The sequence below is a fragment of the Oncorhynchus tshawytscha genome, linkage group LG04, assembly GCF_018296145.1.
Source record: "Oncorhynchus tshawytscha isolate Ot180627B linkage group LG04, Otsh_v2.0, whole genome shotgun sequence".
In the NCBI taxonomy this organism is placed as follows: Eukaryota; Metazoa; Chordata; class Actinopteri; order Salmoniformes; family Salmonidae; genus Oncorhynchus; species Oncorhynchus tshawytscha.
The window spans coordinates 7,339,363-7,359,257 of record NC_056432.1 but is presented as its reverse complement, the minus strand read 5'-3'; the positions used below and the strand labels follow the sequence as shown (position 1 = coordinate 7,359,257).

Here is a 19,895-nt window from a genome sequence, read left to right as displayed (position 1 = left end):
GTTGGGCTGCATTACTCCAAGAACTCACAAAAGAGGACAAACAGCAAAGTGAGACTCTGCATGCAGAATTCTGTAAAAATATCCTCGGTGTACAACGTAAAACAACAAATAATATATTCAGAGCAGAATTAGGCTAACACGCAATAATTATCAAAATCCAGAAAGGAGCCGTTAAAAAATTCTACAACCACCTAAAAGTAAGCGATTCCCAAACCTTCCATTACAAAGCCATCACCGACAGAAGAGTCCCCCCTAAGCAAGCTGGTCCGGAGGCTCTGTTCACAAACAAAAACACCCCCCACAGAGCCCCAGGACTGCAACACAATTAGACCCAACCAAATCATGAGAAAACAGAAAGATAATTACTTGACACATTGGAAAGAATTAACAAAAAACCCCAGAGTAAACTAGATTGCTATTTGGCCCTACACAGAATACATGAACACTGTGACTGACCCAAAATTAAAGAAAGCTTTGACTATGTACAGACTCGGTGAGCATAGCCTTGCTATTGAGAAAGCCTATCTTCTCTTGAGAGCCAGGTCTGCCTATGTACACACTGCCCACAAAATGAGGTGGAAACTGAGCAGCACTTCCTAACTTGCTGCCAAATGTATGACCATAGAGACACACACACTTCCCTCAGATTACACAGATCCACAAAGAATTCAAAACAACCCCATTTTGATAAACTCCCACATCCATTGGGTAAGATACCACAGTGTGCCATCACAGAAGCAAGATTTGTGAGAAAATGGAAAGCAGTGAAGATCAAAAAACATTTTAATACAACCCATATTTAATGTTTATTTATTTTCCCCTTTCTACTTTAACTATAAATTGAAGTTGAATTGAAAAGAGAGGGAGGAGGAGCTTGTCCCAGTGCTGCATGTGCAGGTCAGATAAGGAAGTGCACGGAGGTGTGTGTGTGTCAAGGGTGTAGACCCTGCCAGGCCCACCCAATCAGATTGAGAGAGAAAAAAGTACATTATTTTTGTATAGTTGAGTGTGCATTGTATATGAGTATAGTTTTTACTGTGTGTGTGTGCCTGCATGCTGTGTCTTTGTATGTTGGTACTGTAAAGACTGTGCGTGTTTATAATGTGTGTGTGTGTGTGTGTGTGTGTGTGTGTAATGTGTTTGCCAATGCTATCTTGCCCTGTTGGTGAATACAAAGAGAAGGGCCCTGCAGCTGTGCTCAATCACACACCTCTACGTCACCACACTTCTTATCACAGTAGCAAAGGCTACGAGCCTACTGCAACAATGCAGTCATACAACATAGCAGCAGTAATAACTGTGGCATTGTAGCTCAGGTCAGTGCATTGGACCACAGGTACGGTGTCCCAGTGGACAGCCTCCCTCCAATGCATTTCCATCTATATAGCTGCATCTCCACTTATGGAACAATGAAACCAGGGGGGGTACCCTTCCTCGCCTATGCTGTTAGTTATAGCAATATTATTAAGGTTATTCCACCGCCATGATACCGTCATCAACTCAAAGAGATGTATGTGTGCGGTGGGTGAGTTTCACGCCCCTCCTCGCGCACATAGGCTACGACTTACAGACTCCAGTACTAGGCAAAAATCCATTGCATCTGTATGTAGTTAAGGCAAGGCATGCAGACTGTGTCCTTTACTCACTCTCACACACACACACACACGGGATGGGACTTCATCTCCTTGTTCTTATTCTGCACACGCACAAGTGTTGTTGTTTGTTAAGGAAGAGGATGGCAAACAAAGCAGAGGAACGCCCCTTTGGCAGACGTACAGTGTGTGTCATGACATTGTATTCTGGGCTTGTCTGGTATTTCAAATGGCAAAGAAAATAATGCAAGAGTAAAAAGTTATAAACTACCATGTAGCCAGCTGCCTTGATGTATTGCATTTTGTCTGTTTTTCCACAAAGACCACTGTTCACATTTATAACCATAAAATACAAAAAAGGTGGTTATTATAAAGTCATTACAATAGTACAATGTCGACAGTGTTTTTACACGATATAACCTAAATGTAAGCCGTTAGCCACCTAGTTTCCAGCATAGAGAAGGAATAAGATTCACTGAACATGAAAACGTTTTGTTATACTCACCAGCGCAGTAACTAGCACCTACACGAAGGGAATGACAGGCTTGACACGTACAGAGATGTTAATTAGACATTCCCTTCGTCTCAGAAATGCAGTTTTGGCCTTTTATTTTCGCTCCAGGACAACCCTGGCCGACTTCACATCAAACGTCTCTGTTTAAATTCAAAGATCGGGTTGCTATATAAACGTTAGCTGGCTTTGAAGAAAGGTTCATTGCAGCGTCTGTCATCGAAAATACATTTTTTTTTTTTTAAAAGCAGTCTCGTCGTCACTTCTCTTCTCTCTGAACACAACTAGCTAGCTCTTTTGCTTGCTGTCTGGCTACGTCGCTCGTATTTGCTTTTCTGCGCTTCAGCTGTGCTCATCGAAGACCTCCGCCATGAAATAGATCAGTGTCCCTTTAAAGAACGATGTTTCCGGGGTTTGCTGAAAAATCCATGAGGAGGCGGGGTTTACAGCCAGCTGGGCACCTGTCATTTAAGCGATTGGTCAGTTGGACTTACACGAACCAACCAGAGCTCTGTATTCAGACGAATTTTGATTAAACAAATATGTTAAAATATCTCATAATATCATTGGCTTAGGGGTTGGCGACGTTTGGCTAAGACACGCCCAGTACACGTGCTATTTGTCCCTTGCCCCTCCTGGTTGCAGAAAGCAAACTAGAGAGAAAAAGAGTTTGTCTTCTAGGTTCCAAAAAGTTGGACCTGGACTGACCCAGGGCAATCCGACCCGGACCCGAATGAATAGACCCAATATATATTTTTAAAAGGGTACCTGGACCCGAACGACCTCTAGCTTGAGGCCTCAACACACAGAGGCCTATGTCAATCCTTTCACAAAAGCCACTTTAAGTCTTTAAATCCTTGAAAGTACTAACCATTATACAATTAACGTTTCTGATAGCCTTCGAACGTTTGCTGTCTCAAAGCGCTCAATTACTTGACAGTTAAACTGATGATGACAGAGTCCTACTGTCACTGCACAATTTAATCCTGGCTGTTTTCAACAGCGATTTTTAAAGGAGCTACTGTAGGAGGGTTCAGGAACCATTGCCATGTTCTCAGACAGCTAAGAATAGATAATCAGGAGCAGCCAGTAAGCAGCCCAATACGGACTGGGCTCAGTCGGCTTAGTCATTTCCACCACGCCCTTGACTGGGCCCTGGCATAAGGGTTAGTGATATCTGGGATTCTTAGGACGTCCTTACTCTGAACCCTAACCTTATGCCTTACCTAACCCTAACCATTTTAAATGACAACTTCAATGGGGTATAGGGACGTCCCAAGGATTCCGAATAGCAAGGACCATGGCATAAGGCCCTGGTTACCAGGCCCAAGGCGAGCAAGCCCAGCTGGCCTATTTGCCTCAGGCCCCATCACTACAGGCCTGCCTGGCCTGGAGCATAGGCCTAGCCTTCAACATATTTGACATATTCTGGAATTGTATAGCCTGGTCCCAGATCTGCCAAGTCCATTGATGTCATTCTCATGACAACCATGTTTGGCATGAAAATTATTGACAATGAGTTGGAATGATTTCACAACAGACCTTCACCCAGGCTTGGAATGGTATCTAATTTGCAGACAACTCCAGTGGGCCTTCTGGGCCAACTCAGTTCTACTTGTCTAATAGCAATAAACAATTTTTTAAAAAATGCTGCTGACCTTGCCTGGCCTGTCTACTTGAAGAATTGGCCTACTTGACATACTTTGTTGTGCTGTACTTGAATTTGTGTTGTACTTTGGGACTGTTCCATTTGTTCCATTGCACATAGCATACCCTTGTTGTGATATGGCATAGATCATTGCCTGTGTCTTTTAAAAACATCAGAAATTCTTTAAAAATTGTATTTACGGTGAAGGAATGGCTTTGGATTATTTTAAAATGCAATGAACAACAACAAAAAACCCTGTCCCACATTCAGCTTGGTAACTTGCCAGCAGTGTTTTTGAGTTTGGGAAAGATGTGTTTGTAGCACCCTCTCCTGGATAATAAATGTACTGTTGAGATCTCCGTTAATACTGCTACGACACGTACAATGTGTGTCTGTCACGCAGCTGGGTTGGAGTTCTAAGCTGTCTGAGCCAACGAGGTGTCTATTGTTGCTTTCATGTGAATGCGTTAGACATGGTTTCGAGCACTAAATCTCTAATGTCTAATACGTTCACATGGGAGCACAATCAGTGTTCAGTTTCTTTTTTCACCTTTTTATTCAACACTTGACTGACATCTAGCACTTGCTCTAAATCAATGGATATACATGTAATCTCTTTTCTATTATAGCTCTCGGATCAGATTCCGTTTCCCCTTAGTTTAGAGAAGCTATTTCAATCTGATATTTCTCCTCTGGTCTAAAATAGACGTGTATAGAGGACTCCTCTCTAAAATAACATATCATTAAAGGCCAGCAAAACTGCTGCAATGTTAAGTGACTCATTGTAAAAGTCTAACATCTTTCTCTATTACCAACCATGTCTCAATACATAGAAATGATAAAACAGTTGACATAATATTACAACGGGTGTTTATTTTTATTTTTATGAATAATGAAATATTGAAACAAGTGTAAAAAAATACTGGCCAGCTCTGTTCCGGGGTCGAAACAGCAACCTTGTGTCTACTGCCTAAATGTCTCTTCATCCGAGGGCCGCTGCTCCATGGCTGTCCCTGTGCCTCTCAACTGATGTCGTTATGTTGTATTGGGACCTACAGGTAACTACCAAAATAAAAGAAACACCAACTTAAAGTGTCTGAATAGGGTGTTGGGCCACCACGAGCCAGAACAGCTTCAATGCATCTTGACATAGATTCTACAAAGTGTCTAGAACTCTATTGGAGGGATGCGATAATATTCTTCCACAAGAAATTCCATAATTTGGTGTTTTGTTGATGGTTGTGGAAAACGCTGTTTCAGGCACCTCCCCAGAATCTCCCGTAAGTGTTCAATTGGGTTGAGATCTGGTCATGGCCATCCTGAAACGGTCTATGGTTTACGTAGTTTTCATGCCCATCAAACCATTCAGTGACCACTCGTGCCCTGTGCATCCTATGGGGACATAGCCATGGTAGCCAGAATAATGGCCTGCGCAGCATTTTTATACATGACCCTAAGCATGATGGGATGTTAATCGATTCATTTACTCAGGATCCACACCTGTGTGGAAGCATCAGCGTTCAATATACTTTGTATCCCTCATTTACTCAAGTGTTTCCATTATTTTGGAAGTTACCTGTCGCTGGTCCAGAGGCTAATGGCTAGCATGCTAACGTTGTCACAATCCCATTCAGGATCAACACTGCTGAATGAGGGCTAAATGAGTGAACAGAAGATCTATTCTATCTCCTCCATAAAAACAAATGTCTTATATTATCTAATCAGGCCCACAGGTAGTTTTGAATTGAAATGTGTATAAAAGGAATGAAAAACAGGTTTAAAGGACAAGAACACTTCATCATTGTAAGGGTTTTCTTCTGGTGAAAGAGAGGTGGACCAAAATGCAGCGTGGAGGTTATTCATGTTTTTAATAAAGACGACTATACATGAACAGACTATACAAAACAAGAAAAGTGAAAACCTAAACAGTCCTATCTGGTGCAAACACAGAGACAGGAACAATCACCCACAAAACCCAACACAAAACAGGCTACCTAAATATGGTTCCCAATCAGAGACAATGACTAACACCTGCCTCTGATTGAAAACCATATCAGGCTAAACATAGAAATAGACAAACCAGACACACAACATAGAATGCCCACCCAGCTCACGTCCTGACCAACACTAAAACAAGGAAAACACATACGAACTATGGACAGAACGTGACAGAACCCCCCCAAGGTGCGGACTCCGAACCGAACAACCTAAACCTGTAGGGGAGGGTCTGGGTGGGCATCTGTCCGCGGTGGCGGCTCTGGCGCTGGACGTGGACCCCACTCCATAATTGTCTTAGTCCACCTCCTTAGTGTCCCTTGAGTGGCGACCCTCGCCGCTAACCTTGGCCTAGGAAACCTAACAACGGGCCCCACTGGACTGAGGTAGCTCGGGACCGAGGGGAAGCTCAGGTTGATGGATCTACCAGATCCTGGCTGGCTGGTGGTTCCGGCAGATCCTGGCTGACTGGCACTTCTGGCGGATCCTGGCAGACTGGCGGATCCTGGCTGAATGGCGGATCTAACTGATCCTGGCCGACTGGCAGATCCTGCCGACTGGCAGTTCCGGCGGATCCTGGCCGACTGGCGGATCCGGACTGGATCCTGGCCGACTGGCAGATCCTGGCAGATCTTGGCGGATCCTGGCAGACTGGCGGATCCTGGCAGACTGTCAGTTCTGGCGGATCCTGGCTGACTGGTAGTTCTGGCAGATCCTGGCTGACTGGCGGATCCTGGCAGACTGGCGGATCCTGGCTGACTGGCGGATCCTGGCAGACTGGCGGATCCTGGCAGACTGGCGGATCTAACTGATCCTTACAGACTGGCGGATCCTGGCTGACTGGCCTGGCAGATCCTGGAGACTGGCAGATCCTGGAGACTGGCGGATCCTGGCCGACTGGCGGATCCTCTGGCGGATCCTGGCAGATGGCGGATCCTGGCAGACTGGCAGATCCTGGCAGACTGGCGGATCCTGGCTGAACTGGCGGATCTGGCTGGATCCTGGCAGACTGGCGGATCCTGGCTGACTGGCAGATCCTGGCAGACTGGCGGATCCTGGCCGACTGGGATCCTGGCTGACTGGCAGACTGGCGGATCCTGGCAGACTGGCGGATCCTGGCAGACTGGCAGTTCTGGCAGATCCTGGCCGACTGGCGGATCTGGAAGAGTCTGATTGACTGGCAGATCTGGAAGAGTCTGGTTGACTGGCAGATCTGGAAGAGTCTGGTTGACTGGCAGATCTGGAAGAGTCTGGTTGACTGGCAGATCTGGAAGAGTCTGGCCGACTGGCAGATCTGGAAGAGTCTGGCTGACTGGCAGATCTGGAAGAGTCTGGCTGACTGGCGGATCTGGAAGAGTCTGGCTGACTGGCGGATCTGGAAGAGTCTGGCTGACTGGCGGATCTGGAAGAGTCTGGCTGACTGGTGGATCTGGAAGAGTCTGGCTGACTGGCGGATCTGGAAGAGTCTGGCCGACTGGCGGATCCTGGCAGACTGAAAGATCTGGCTGCTCCATGCTGACTGGCGGCTCTGGCTGCTCCACGCTGACTGGCGGCTCTGGCTGCTCCATGTAGGCTGACAGCTCTGGCGGCTTCTTACAGACTGGCAGCTCTGGCGGCTCCTTGCAGACTGGCAGCTCCTTGCAGACTGGCAGCTCCTTGCAGACTGGCAGCTCCTTGCAGACTGGCAGCTCCTTGCAGACTGACAGCTCTGGCTGCTCCATGCAGACTGGCAGCTCTGGCTGCTCCATGCAGACTGGCATCTCTGGCTGCTCCATGCAGACTGGCAGCTCTGGCTGCTCCATGCAGACTGACAGCTCTGGCTGCTCCATGCAGACTGACAGCTCTGGCTGCTCCATGCAGACTGACATCTCTGGCTGCTCCATGCAGACTGACAGCTCTGGCTGCTCCATGCCGGCTGGCAGCTCAGGCTTCTCCATGCAGGCTGGCAGCTCTGGCTTCTCCATGCAGGCTGGCAGCTCTGGCTTCTCCATGCAGGCTGGCAGCTCTGGCTTCTCCATGCAGGCTGGCAGCTCTGGCTTCTCCATGCAGGCTGGCAGCTCTGGCTTCTCCATGCAGGCTGGCAGCTCTGGCTTCTCCATGCAGGCTGGCAGCTCTGGCTGCTCCATGCAGGCTGGCAGCTCTGGCTGCTCCATGCAGGCTGGCAGCTCTGGCTGCTCCATGCAGGCTGGCAGCTCTGGCTGCGCTGAACAGGCGGGAGACTCCGGCCGCACAGGAGAGGAGAAAGGCTCCGGCAGCGCTGAACAGGTGGGACGCACTGTAGGCCTGATGCGTGGTGCTGGCACTGGTATGCCGTGCATACTATGCCAAGCCAACAGCTTTCTTTCTACTCTGTCCAATACATCCTCCACACTCTCAGACTCAGCACTCTGCTTCGCCGACAGCTCCAATTCCATCCATGGCTCTGCCCAGGGTCCTTGTCCGTCAAGGATCTCCTCCCAAGTCCATTTATCCAAAGAGTGCAGCCTCTCCCAATGCTGCTGCTGCCTCTGTTGCTTCTCCTGCTGCTGCCTTTGCTGCTGCTGCTGTTGCTCCTGCTGCACCTGTCGCTTCTCCTGCTGCTGCTGTTGCTGCTGCCTCTGTTTACCACGCCGCTTGGTCCTTGGTTGGTGGGTGATTCTGTAAGGGTTTTCTTCTGGTGAAAGAGAGGCGGACCAAAATGCAGCGTGGTGGTTATTCATGTTTTTAATAAAGACGACTATACATGAACAGACTATACAAAACAAGAAAAGTGAAAACCTAAACAGTCCTATCTGGTGCAAACACAGAGACAGGAACAATCACCCACAAAACCCAACACAAAACAGGCTACCTAAATATGGTTCCCAATCAGAGACAATGACTAACACCTGCCTCTGATTGAGAACCATATCAGGCCAAACATAGAAATAGACAAACCAGACACACAACATAGAATGCCCACCCAGCTCACGTCCTGACCAACACTAAAACAAGGAAAACACATACGAACGATGGACAGAACGTGACAATCATACAATCGGGATTCTGCTGGAGATGCCCTTCATCTCCCACAATCCATCTTGGCCAGACAGGATGTAGACCCATAAACATGATGATGTGACTCCCTCTCCGTCCATGGGTAGTGTTGAAGTGTACAGTACATCCCTTCACCTGTGTGATTGAATAAGGGTATCATCACAGTGGAGGAGTAGAGGGCTGGTTGAGCATGGAAGAAACTAGCCTTGTACTAGCATCCTGATTTCGCAAGTTTACATTCCGTTTCACAACACAGATTGAATCCATGATCAGGATGGTCTTACGAGGCTAGGAATTAGGCAAGATACCTACAACTCGGAGATGTTTGGTGTGGCCTTTGGTTTTCTCCTTCCTACGGTGTCACAGCACTGAGTGAGTATAGTCTATTGTCCTTAGACAGCCTGAGAGAATCTCACAGTCAATCTGTCCTCACACAGGGCTTTAAGAGTATACAGTTGATATGTAGAGGCACATTTCCCCACGAGAGGAGACTTGATGGGACACAAGGCCAAGGAGTGGAACAGGAGACAGAGTGAGGCAGGAAGAAGGAGAAACAGAGGGTTTCATATTTCTGATGGTGTTACAGTATTTGATGTGATTTATTAGGACCCCCATTAGCCGACGCCATTAGCGACAGTCTTACTGGGGTTCGACACGCAACAAAAAAAGACATTAGAGACAAAAGACTGTCACAAACCTCGCTGAAGAGGGTGCCTCTTCCTGTTCGGGCGGGGCTCGGCGGTCGTCGTCATCGGCCTATTAGCTGCCATCGATTCCTTTTTGTGTTGGTTATTGGTTAATTGGGTACACCTGTTTTGTATTAGGGTTTGTTTGTAGGGTATTTAAGGACACTAGGCCCGCTGGGTATTTGTGCGGGCTTGTTAATTGTTACTCTATGTTTGATGGTGTGATTTGTTTTCATATCTTTATTCTCCGGTCTATTTTGGCCTGTTGTTTTGGACTGGCAACTTATATACGCCCTGTGTGTTGGCGTGATCGTTTTGGTTGCACCGGTGAAATAAATTTGATAAACGACAGAACCCTGCTCTCTGCGCCTGATTCCACCCACCACTCATAGTTATTCGTAACAAAGACATTAGAATTGACATGCATTTAGAAACAGTAACATGTAGTGTGTGTGTGTGCATCTATCAGGAACACAGACATGTCAGTACATACACACAACCAGTAGGTCACATGGGGGAGAGGCGTTGTGCCGTGAGGTGTTGCTTTATTTGTTTGTTTTTTAAACCAGGTTTGCTGTTCACTTGCGCTATATAAGATAGGAGTGCCGTGCTCTCATGACTCTGTATAACACTGTACGTTTCCTTGAATTTGTTCCGGACCTGAGGACTGTGAAAATACCCCTGGTGGGATGTCTGGTGAGGTAAGTCTGTGTGTCAGTGCTGTGTCAGTGCTGTGTCAGTGCTGTGTGTCAGTTGACTATGCAAACTATTTGGAATTTCAAAACATTAATAATTTGTACCAAATACAATTCTCTTAGTTTTAGAGATGTTCAGGACCAGTTTATTTCTGGCCACCGATTCCAAAACAGACTGCAACTCTTTGTTAAGGGTTTCAGTGACTGATGCGTATATGGTTGAAGACTCAGCATACAGTGGCAAGAAACAGTATGTGAACCCTTTGGAATTACCTGGATTTCTGCATAAACTGGTCATCAAATTTGATCTGCTCTTCATCCAAGTCACAGCAATAGAAAAACAAAGTGTGCTTAAACTAATAACACACCAATTATTGTATTTTTCTTGTCTATATCGATACATCATTTAAACATTCACAGTGTAGGTCGGGGAAAGTATGTGAACCCCCTAGGCTAATGACTTCTCTAAAAGCTAATTGGAGTCAGGAGTCAGCTAACCCGGAGTCCAATCAATGAGATGAGATTGGAGATGTTGGTTAGAGCTGCCTTGCCCTATAAAAAACACTCACAAAACTTGAGTTTGCTATTCACAAGAAGCATTGCCTGATGTGAACCATGCCTCGAACAAAAGAGATCTCAGAAGACCTCAGATGAAGAATAGTTGACTTGCATAAAGCTGGAAAGGGTTACAAAAGTATCTCTAAAAGCCTTGATGTTCATCAGTCCACGGTAAGACAAAATGGTCTATAAATGGAGAAAGTTCAGCCCTGTTGCTACTCTCCCTAGGAGTGGCCGTCCTGCAAAGATGACTGCAAGAGCACAGAGCAGAATGTTCAATGAGGTTAAGAAGAATCCTAGAGTGTCAGCTAAAGACTTACAGAAATATCTGGAACTTGATAACGTCTCTGCTGACCAGTCTATGATAGGTAAAACACTAAACAAGAATGGTGTTCATGGGAGGACACTACGGAAGAAGCCACTGCTGTCCAAAAAAAACATTGCTGCACGTCTGAAGTCTGCAAAAGTGCACCTGGATGTTCCACAGCGCTACTGGAAAAATATTCTGTGGACAGATTAAACTAAAGTTGAGTTGTTTGGAAGGAACATACAACACTATGTGTGGAGAAAAAAATCACAGCACACCAACATCAAAACCTCATCCCAACTGCAAAGAATGGTGGAGGGAGCATCATGGTTTGGGGCTACCTCAGGGCCTGGACAGCTTGCTATCATCGATGGAAAAACAATTCCCAAGTTTATCAAGACATTTTGCAGGAGAATGTTAGGCTATCTGTCTCCAATTGAAGCTCAACAGAAGTTGGGTGATGCAACAGGACAACGACCAAAACGCAGAAGTAAATCAGCAACAGAATGGCTTCAACATAAGAAAATAGGCCTTCTAGAGTGGCCCAGTCAGAGTCCTGACCTCAACCCCATTGAGATGCTGTGGTATGACCTCAAGAGGCAGTTCACACCAGACATCCCAAGAATATCGCTGAACCCGAACTATCGCTGAACCCGAAACTGTAAAGAGGAATGGTCCAAAATTCCTCCTGACCGTTGTGCAGGTCTGATCTGCAACTACAGAAAACATTTGGTTGAGGTTATTGATGCCAAAGGAGGGTCAACCAGTTATTAAATCCAAGGGTTCACATACTTTTCCAACCCTGCAGTTTGCTAAGAGCTGGAGGCAAACTGATCGGTATGTTGTTAGAACCAGGCCGCGTTTTCCGCTTTGCCTTTGGCTTCCCTCAGACCCGAGGACAAAGACTTTCCTGTAGGTTCAGATGACATATTTGACCGATAGGAGTTGCTATAGAGTCACCATCCTCAGTAGCTTTCCCATATACAGTGCATTCGGAAAGTATTCAGACCCCTTGACTTTTTCCACATTTTGTTACGTTACAGCCTTGTTCTAAAATTGATTAAAAATTTAAAAATCCCCTCAATCTATACACGATACCCCATAATGACATCACAATACCCCATAATGACATCACAATACCCCATAATGACATCACAATACCCCATAATGACATCACGATACCCCATAATGACATCACAATACCCCATAATGACATCACAATACCCCATAATGACATCCCCGCAATACCCCATAATGACCTCACGATACCCCATAATGACAAAGCAAAAACTTTTTTTGTGTGTTTTTTACACAAATGTATAAAACCAAATGAAATATCACATTCACATAAGTATTCAGACCCTTTACTCATTTCTTTGTTGAAGCACCTTCGGCAGCGATTACAGCTTCAAGTCTTATTGGGTATGACGCGCAAGCTTGGCACACCTGTATTTGGGAGTTTCTCCCATTCTTCTCTGCAGATCCTGTAAAGCTCTGTCAGGTTGGATGGGAGCATTGCTGCACAGCTATTTTCAGGTCTCTCAGAAATGTTTGGGTTCAAGTCCGGGCTCTGGCTGGGCCACTCAAGGACATTCAGGACTTGTCCTGAAGCGACTCCTGCGTTGTCTTGGCTGTGTGCTTAGGGTCGTTGTCCTGTTGGAAGGTGAACCTTCTCCCCAATCTGAGGTCCTGTTCACTCTGGAGCAGGTTTGATCTCTCTGTACTTTAATCTGTTCATCTTCATCTTTTGCCTGTCTTAATCTTTTCTTTTTATTGGCCAGTCTGAGATATGGCTTTTTCTTTGCAACTCTGACTAGAAGGCCAGCATCCCGATCGCCTCTTCAGGTTTGACGTTGAGACTGGTGTTTTGCAGGTACTATTTAATGAATCTGCCAGTTGAAGACTTGTGATGTGTCTGTTTCTCAAGCATGACACTCTAATGTACTTGTCATCTTGCTCAGTTGTGCACCGGGGCCTCCTACTCTTTCTATTCTGGTTAGGGCCAGTTTGCGCTGTTCTGTGAAGGGAGTAGTACACAGCGTTGTACGAGATCTTCAGTTTCTTGGCAATTTCTCGCATGGTGTCACGCCCTGACCTGAATATTCTTTGTTTTCTTTATATATTTTGGTTAGGTCAGGGTGTGACATGGGTGATGTATATGTTTTTGTACTGACTAGGGGTTATTGTCTATGTGATGTTGCATGTTTGCACTCAGTTTTGATAGCGGTCATGTTTGTCTTGTTATTTTGTTTGTTTGTTTAGTGTACTTCGTGTTTTCGTCTTTCATTAAAAGATGTTTCCACATCACGCTGAGCTTTGGTCTCCTCACTACGACGATCGTGACACATGGAATAGCCTTCATTTCTCAGAACAAGAATAGACTGACGAGTTTCAGAAGACATCTCTTTGTTTCTGGCCATTTTGAGCCTGTAATCGAACCCACAAATGCTGATGCTCCAGATACTCAACTAGTCTAAAAGAAGGCCAGTTTTATTGCTTCTTTAATCAGCACTACAGTTTTCAGCTGCACTAACATAATTGCAAAGGCTTTTCTAATAATCAATTAGCCTTTATAAATGATAAACTTGTATTAGCTAACACAACGTGCCATTGGAACACAGGAGTGATGGTTGCTGATAATGGGCCTCTGTACGCCTATGTAGATATTCCATGAAAAAAACTGCCGTTTCCAGCTACAATAGTCATTTCCAACATTAACAATGTCTACACTGTATTTCTGATCAATTTGATGTTATTTTAATGGACAAAAAATGTGGTTTTCTTTCAAAAACAAGGACATTTCTACGTGACCCCAAACTTTTGAACAGTAGTGTATGTGGATAATCTTGTTCCTGTAGTGTTTGTAAACACCCTGGTAGAACGATTAATAACCTGAACCAGATTACAGGCACTGGTTACAGTGAAAAGCTTCCTCTTGAAGGGACAGCTTCATGGAAAACAGTCAATATTCAGGTCCCCAAGAAAGTAGACCTCTTTGTTTACATCACATACACTATCAAGCATTTCACACATATTATTTATATACTTGGTTAGCACTTAGTGGCCTATAGAAACACCCCCAAAAGAAAAGGCTTTAGATGTGAAGTGAACCTGCAACCACAACACTTCAATAACACTTGACATCTTCTCTAAGCATTACAGGGATATGTCTCTGAAAATATACAGCAACACCTCCCCCATAAGCCTTACAGGGATATGGCTCTGAAAATATACAGCAACACCTCCCCCATAAGCATTACAGGGATATGTCTCTGAAAATATACAGCAACACCTCCCCCATAAGCATTACAGGGATATGGCTCTGAAAATATACAGCAACACCTCCCCCATAAGCATTACAGGGATATGTCTCTGAAAATATACAGCAACACCTCCCCCATAAGCATTACAGGGATATGGCTCTGAATATATACAGCAACACCTCCCCCATAAGCATTACAGGGATACGTCTCTGAAAATATACAGCAACACCTCCCCCATAAGCATTACAGGGAATATGGCTCTGAATATATATAGCAACACCTCCCCCATAAGCATTACAGGGAATATGGCTCTGAATATATATAGCAACACCTCCCCATAAGCATTACAGGGATATGGATCTGAAAATATACAGCAACACCTCCCCATAAGCATTACAGGGATATGGCTCTGAATATATACAGCAACACCTCCCCCATAAGCATTACAGGGATATGGCTCTGAATATATACAGCAACACCTCCCCCATAAGCATTACAGGGATATGGCTCTGAATATATACAGCAACACCTCCCCCAAAGCATTACAGGGATATGTCTCTGAATATATACAGCAACACCTCCCCCATAAGCATTACAGGGATACGTCTCTGAAAATATACAGCAACACCTCCCCCATAAGCATTACAGGGAATATGGCTCTGAATATATATAGCAACACCTCCCCCATAAGCATTACAGGGAATATGGCTCTGAATATATATAGCAACACCTCCCCATAAGCATTTCTGTCTCTTCTATCAATGTTGTATCCTTGTATTGCAACTGCTGTATCATCAAATGAATTATCTAAGTGAGTCTCAGAAGCGGCTAATATATGAATGTTATCTGACTTTAAGGCTGGCAAAGTGCGGTACATCAGAAGGCGGGGTCTCGCATCATGTGGTACATTTGCAGTGATGTCACCTCCACATCCTGTGGTCTGGAGTTCAGAGCGTTCCCAGTGGGGCTGTATCCGGCTGAGCGGCCCGTGGGGCTGAACCCCGTGGTGCGTCCCAGAGGGGGTGAAGGTGGTGGTGAGTGTGATGGCGTGACTGCGCAGGAAACAGTTGGACGTCACCAGGTCCCGTAGCCCGCCGCATGCGAGAAGGCGTAGCCGGAACGGCGGGTGCTGGTGTGGCGAATCCGGGCACGGCGGGCTAGGGGAGGCGCGGCCTTGGCCTGTCTCACCTTGAACATCACCTGGAGGAAAGGGGAGGGATAGGATTCATCTTAGATTCAGTAGGGATGTGCCACAAATGGCACCCTATACCCATAATGGGCCCTGGTCAAAAGTAGTGCACTATATAGGAAATGGGGTGGTATTTGGGACTAGGATTGTAGGTCAGATTTCCACTTGTTGATCATCATTTTTAAATAAGACCTTTAGGTCAGTGTTTCTAGAAGCCTGTGTGTGATTGGTCAGTGTTCCAAGAAGACAGCGTGTGATTGATCAGCGTTCCTAGAAGACAGCGTGTGATTGGTGAGTGTTCCTAGAAGACAGCGTGTGATTGGTTAGTGTTCCTAGAAGACAACGTGTGATTGGTCAATGGTCCCACCTTGTCGTTGATAGTGGGGCGGAGCTGTATTAACAGGAAGCGGTAGGCAACCACAGGAAGTACACAGAGGATGGAGGTGAGCAGGATGGTCAGCCACACGTTGGGCTGGTTCAGGGAGTTCCTGGCTGTGCCTGATGCAGGGAGACAGACACACACAGACACACACACACACACACACACACACACACACACACACACACACACACCCACACACACACACACACACACACACACACACACACACCCTGTCTAGAGTTTGTCCTGGCTCAAGATAGTGTTGCAGTGACGTGTAGTGGTGTGTTGTGTAGTGTAGTTGTGTGTAGTTTAGTGTAGTGGTGTGTTGTGTAGTGTAGTGGTGTGTTGTGTGGTGTGTAGTGTAGTGGTGTGTTGTGTAGTGTAGTGGTGTGTTGTGTAGTGTAGTGTAATGGTGTGTTGTGTGGTGTGGTGTGTAGTGTAGTGTAGTGGTGTGTTGTGTAGTGTAGTGGTGTGTTGTGTAGTGTAGTGGTGTGTTGTGTAGTGTAGTTGTGTGTTGTGTAGTGTAGTGGTGTGTTGTGTAGTGTAGTGGTGTGGTGTGGTGTGTAGTGTAGTGTAGTGTAGTGGTGTGTTGTGTAGTGTAGTGGTGTGTTGTGTAGTGTAGTGGTGTGTTGTGTAGTGTAGTGGTGTGTTGTGTAGTGGTGTGTAGTGTAGTGGTGTGTTGTGTTGTGGTGTGTTGTGTTGTGTAGTGGTGTGTAGTGTAGTGGTGTGTTGTGTAGTGGTGTGTAGTGTAGTGTAGTGGTGTGTTGTGTAGTGTTGTGTAGTGTAGTGGTGTGTAGTGTAGTGTAGTGTAGTATAGTGGTGTGTAGTGTTGTGGTGTGTAGTGTTGTGTAGTGTAGTGGTGTGTTGTGTAGTGTTGTGTAGAGTAGTGGTGTGTAGTGTAGTGTAGTGTAGTGGTGTGTAGTGTAGTGTTGTGTAGTGTAGTATAGTGTTGTGTAGTGTAGTGGTGTGTTGTGGTGTGTAGTGTAGTGGTGTGTAGTGTAGTGTAGTGTTGTGTAGTGTAGTGTAGTGTTGTGTAGTGTAGTGGTGTGTAGTGGTGTGAAGTGTAGTGGTGTGTAGTGTAGTGTTGTGTAGTGTAGTGTTGTGTAGTGGTGTGTAGAGTAGTGGTGTGTAGTGGTGTGTAGTGTAGTGGTGTGTAGAGTAGTGGTGTGTAGAGTAGGTGGTGTGTAGTGGTGTGTAGTGTAGTGGTGTGTAGTGGTGTGTAGTGTAGTGGTGTGTAGTGGTGTGTAGTGTAGTGGTGTGTAGTGGTGTGTAGTGTAGTGTTGTGTAGTGGTGTGTTGTGAGGGCGCTGTTCACCGATGAAAGGGAAGGATGCAGGGAAGATGAGGCACGTGCCATTGCTGTACATGGTGAAGGTGACAGTGAAGTACATGGCCAGACTCCCCACACAAAGAAGTGGTTCACCGCTGTCCAGTAAGACATGTCCAGACACAGCTACAGGGAGAGGGGATGAACAAAGACGGACACAGACTGACAACCAATGACAGACAGGCACACGGATATGTCAATGGCCTAACCGTTTTCAATCAGGGCAGGTGAAACAAGAATTTGTTCTTAACTGACTTACCTAGATAAATAAAGGTTTAAAAAAAGGGTTTCAGTCAGCCAAAATGCCTATTTTTAGAAATTAGAGTCTTAACTTTCTCAAGTCAAAGTTAAGAAATAAGAAATATTTTTTTTATCTGGGTCCATTTTACATTGATTACATTTTTCCCAGTACTTGACTGTGGTCCCAATGTATTGTACGGTCTTTACTGTAATGGATTGTACTGTAATACATTGTACTGTAATACATTGTACTGTACTGTAATAAATTGTACTGTAATACATTGTACTATACTGTAATACATTGTACTGTAATACATTGTACTGTACTGTAATACATTGTACAGTAATACATTGTACTGTACTGTAATACATTGTACAGTAATACATTGTACAGTAATACATTGTACTGTAATACATTGTACTGTACTGTAATACATTGTACAGTAATACATTGTACTGTAATACATTGTACTGTACTGTAATGCATTGTAATATACTGTAATTGCTGTACTGTAATACATTGTACTGTAATACATTGTACAGTAATACATTGTACTGTACTGTAATACATTGTACAGTAATACATTGTACTGTAATACATTGTACAGTAATACATTGTACAGTAATACATTGTACTGTACTGTAATACATTGTACAGTAATACATTGTACTGTACTGTAATACATTGTACAGTAATACATTGTACAGTAATACATTGTACAGTAATACATTGTACTGTAATACATTGTACAGTAATACATTGTACAGTAATACATTGTACTGTATTGTAATACATTGTACAGTAATACATTGTACTGTATTGTAATACATTGTACAGTAATACATTGTACAGTAATACATTGTACAGTAATACATTGTACAGTAATACATTGTACAGTAATACATTGCACTGTAATACATTGTACTGTACTGTAATACATTGTACAGTAATACATTGTACTGTACTGTAATACATTGTACAGTAATACATTGTACTGTACTGTAATACATTGTACAGTAATACATTGTACAGTAATACATTGTACAGTAATACATTGTACTGTAATACATTGTACAGTAATACATTGTACAGTAATACATTGTACAGTAATACATTGCACTGTAATACATTGTACTGTACTGTAATACATTGTACTGTAATACATTGTACTGTAATGTATTGTACTGTAATACACTGTGTACTGTACTGTAATGCATTGTAATATACTGTAATTACTGAACTGTACTGCATTGTACTATACTGTAATTGCTGTACTGTTATTAATTTGTACTGTAATACATTGTACTGTAATACATTGTACAGTAATACATTGTACAGTAATACATTGTACTGTACTGTACTGCATTGTACTATACTGTAATTGCTGTACTGTAATACATTGTACTGTAATACATTGTACTGTAATACATTGTACTGTACTGTAATACATTGTACTGTACTGTAATACATTGCACAGTAATACATTGTACTGTAATACATTGTACAGTAATACATTGTACTGTAATACATTGTACTGTACTGTAATACATTGTACTGTAATACATTGTACTGTACTGTAATACATTGTACTGTACTGTAATACATTGTACAGTAATACAGTGTACTGTACTGAAATGCATTGTACAGTAATACATTGTACTGTACTGTACTACATTGTACTGTAATACATTGTACTATACTGTAATTACTGTACTGTAATACATTGTACTATACTGCAATTACTGAACTGTACTGCATTGTACTATACTGTAATTGCTGTACTGTAATACATTGTACAGTAGTACATTGTTCTATAATACATTATACTGTACTGTAATAGATTGTACAGTAATACATTGTACTGTAATACATTGTACTGTACTGTAATACATTGTACAGTAATACATTGTACTGTACTGTAATACATTGTACAGTAATACATTGTACTGTAATACATTGTACTGTACTGTAATACATTGTGCTGTACTGTAATACATTGTACAGTAATACATTGTACTGTAATACATTGTACAGTAATACATTGTACAGTAATACATTGTACTGTACTGTAATACATTGTACAGTAATACATTGTACTGTAATACATTGTACTGTACTGTAATACATTGTACTGTACTGTAATAAATTGTACAGTAATACATTGTACTGTACTGTAATACATTGTACAGTAATACATTGTACTGTAATACATTGTACTGTACTGTAATACATTGTACTGTACTGTAATACATTGTACTGTAATACATTGTACTGTAATACATTGTACTGTACTGTAATACATTGTACTGTACTGTAATACATTGTACAGTAATACAGTGTACTGTACTGAAATGCATTGTACAGTAATACATTGTACTGTACTGTACTACATTGTACTGTAATACATTGTACTATACTGTAATTACTGTACTGTAATACATTGTACTATACTGCAATTACTGAACTGTACTGCATTGTACTATACTG

At 43.7% G+C, this 19,895-nt stretch overlaps 1 pseudogene; it reads right to left on the bottom strand.

Annotated features, from left to right (window-relative positions):
• The window catches only part of LOC121846408, an 84,370-nt pseudogene that overhangs the window by 5,238 nt on the left and 59,237 nt on the right, over positions 1–19,895 (bottom strand).